Source organism: Bison bison, unplaced genomic scaffold, assembly GCF_000754665.1.
Source record: "Bison bison bison isolate TAMUID 2011002044 unplaced genomic scaffold, Bison_UMD1.0 scf7180017860666, whole genome shotgun sequence".
NCBI lineage: Eukaryota > Metazoa > Chordata > Mammalia > Artiodactyla > Bovidae > Bison > Bison bison.
The window spans coordinates 80,042-83,239 of NW_011491238.1; positions in this window are offsets into that span (position 1 = coordinate 80,042).

Consider the following 3,198-nt stretch of genomic DNA (forward strand, 5'->3'; position numbering starts at 1 on the left):
TCGGCCGCGGGCTCCTCCTGGGTGGGGGCTTGCCTGCCTCTGGGCGGGCGGCAGCAGGCCCCGACACCTGGAGATGGCGTCTCTCTTCCTGATGGCCGACCAGGCTGCCCTGTCTTTCATCTCCACCAGGGAGGGATCCTGCCCCGGGCACGTTGCTTGCAGCTGGAGGACTGAACAGGTGCTGGGTGCAGGACCTTTTATCACAGAATCCACTTCCCTTCCAAACCCTGGCAGAGCGTGTTGATTTCCTGGTGTTCCTTCACCTCAGGCACCAGGCTGGAACGCCCACCCCTTTGGGCTCCCACTCCTGGCTCCCGACCCAGGCACGCACTGGCTTCGAGAACTGGAGGCTCCTGAGCTCGGGGCTGGGGGCCCAGGGGGAAGGGGGCCTGAGGCCCATCCCTGCCCGCACGCTCTCATACAGATCAACCGCTCACCCCTGCCGCCCACCCCACAGCCACCGAGCGGTTTCGCCGAGGGCGGGGCCTCATTCGTGGGGGTTGATGGTTGATGAGAGCAGCTCTGGGATTGAGGCTTACTCCCTTGGCCCCAGACCCCTCCCAGAAGCCCTTCCCTGGGGGCAGCCCCCACGTCCACTGAAGCACCTTCTCCAGCTGGGAGCTGGGTCTGAGAGCACACCCACCGCTGGGGTGTGAGGCGCCGTCTCCCGGGCCCCGCATGGCCTTGGGCTGAAGCTGGCCTGGGGTAGCTGTCTGCGCTTCTGACTCCTGACCCACCCCTCCTGGCCTCAGCCTGCCCTGCAGGGCAGACACACTGGTCAGCACGAGGGGCCTGCAGTGCTGAGGCTGGGGCCATCTGCAGGCGCCTGTCGGGCAAGTTTGGATCCCTTGCACAGAAGGAAACTGGGTGAGCCTTTCGGTTTCTTGTCAGAGGCTGCAAACCCGTGGCTCGCTCTGCACGTGAATTAGGGCAGCGCAGTTTTGGTTTCTGGATACCTCCCCTCGGTTTAAATTGGATGCTCAATCTGCTTCCTCTTTTGTCCTAAATTTCCCTCCAACATCTAGTGCAGCTGTTAAGCAGCTGCTTCTGCCTGCTCCTGAGAAGGCCAAGGGGCCAGGCAGCCACGTGACTCACCTTCTCCCAGGAGGGATAGTAGGGTCTGGGCAGGGTGGATATGGCAGCGTAGGGGACAGTCAGTGCCTCTGGGGGATGCAGGAGAGAGCTGGGCACAGGTTCCCCAGGGAGGAGACAGACAGGATGCAGACAGGATTTGGCAAAGGTTTTGACAGCTGCAGCTAGAGACATGCAGGTGAGACGAGCAGAAGGACTTCCGGGGGCCAGGTCCTAAAGACTGGGGCTGATTTTCCAGGGATAACTCAGCAAAAGTCAAGCACCCATGCCCATGGGCACTTCTGGTGGGAGACCTCCCGACCCTGAGACCCAGCTGACGGAGGCCTTGAATGACCCTGGACACAGTCATTAAGAAAGTGGAGGGACTACTGAGTGCCAGCCCCAGGGACACGGGGCATCTATGGTGAGTGTGTGCCTGTCCCCTACTTTACATGTTAAATTCTAGACTCCAGGAGAAGGTATTAGGAGGTGGGGGCTTTGGGGAGCCCCACCCTTAAGAATGGGATTATAGATGAAGACCCAGAGAGCACATGCTCTTTCCACCCTTTCCATGGTGTCTGGGATCCTGGACGCTGCCCTTGCCAGATACCCACTCTGCTGGCCCCGGGACCTTGGACTTCCAGCCCCAACAAGGAGAAACAGACAGGAAGATCCCCTGGAGAAGGGAATAGCTACCCACTCCAGTATTCTTGCCTAGAAAATCCCATGAACACTGGAGCCTGGTGGGCTGCAGCCCGCGGGGTCACAGAGTCGGACACGACTGAGTGACCAGCACTTCCACTTTTCGGGAGATGCAGATGTTTGCTGTTTATGGGCCACCAGATCTGTGATGTTCTGTCTCGAAAGGGCTGAGATAGGACAGTCCTGTTCATTCACTCGCTCATCATTCAACAGAGGGCCAGGTCTCCTTGAGAAGGTCCTTCTAGAGGTTGTTCCCTCAGGTCGTGTCCCTGAGGTCAAGACCAGGGCGGCTGATCTGCCCCCAGGCAGGCCCTGCAGCCGTCGCCCCGGTTGCGGGCACCTTCCTGGAGCAGGGGGGCCAGAAAGGCTGGGCCCTGGTCCCTCTGGGTTGCAGGGGCCACTGGAGCCCGCTGCGCCCTCCTCCCTGCAGCCCCCGCCCGGAAGGAAATGCTGGCCTTGAGCTGCGCTCCCCAGAACCCCTCCCAGCCCCTGGGAGGAGCTGTGTTCAGCAGACCTGTCCACTCTGGGCAGTGAGTCCAGACTGCCCCCCACCCATTTCCTCTCCCCTCTCTAGCACGAGGAGCTGGTGGTGGAGAGAAGCCACCCCCTCTCCCCAGCACAGGGTCGGGAATAAGACCCATCCCCACGAGAACCAGCTCTGAAGACAGCAGCCAGAGGACCACATGCAGGAAGCCAGAAAGGCAAATGGAGCTGGGACGCTCGCCTCCCAGCTTGGAACTGCCCCTGCTCCAAACCGAGGACACTTGTGCGCACACGTGTCTGCATAGTGTGCACACGTGCACACACACACGTGTGCCAGTCAGCTGCACGGCAAGGGGGAGGGGTGGGGGGTCACACAGGGCTGCAGCCGCTCTGAAATGCTCCTCAGTGACCCGTCCGCTCAGGACACCGGTGGGTGTCCAGCGCAGGCTGAGTCAGCCCCAGGGTGTGGATTAAGGAGGATAATCATGTTCATTGGGGCACTTTCATGCACGGAGCCGGGGAAACAGGGTCATCGAAGTACAATTTGAAAAGCATACAAATAATTCATGTTCCCATTATGTCACAGTGCTGTTGTAAATGATGAATTCACACTTAAAACCCAGGGGCATATCATCAAAGAGCAGCTACCCACCACCCTCCCACAGGCAGCAGAGGCCCCCTTAGTTCTGCAAAGTCCACAGGTGGGCACTGGGCAGCGGCGCAGGCCTGGAGGAGCCCAGGGCTGGGCAGTGGGCAGAGGGGGCAAGGATCCTCCAGGTCGGAGACACACCCAGTGCCACCAGCCCAGGGGGCAGCACAGCAAAGAGAAGGGAGAGGGTGCTAGGGGCCGCTGGAAAGATCTGGAAACCCGTTCTCTGGTCACGTGAGCCCCATTCACAGGGGCGGCCGGCGGTCAGGGTGAACAGCACCATTCCTACCAGC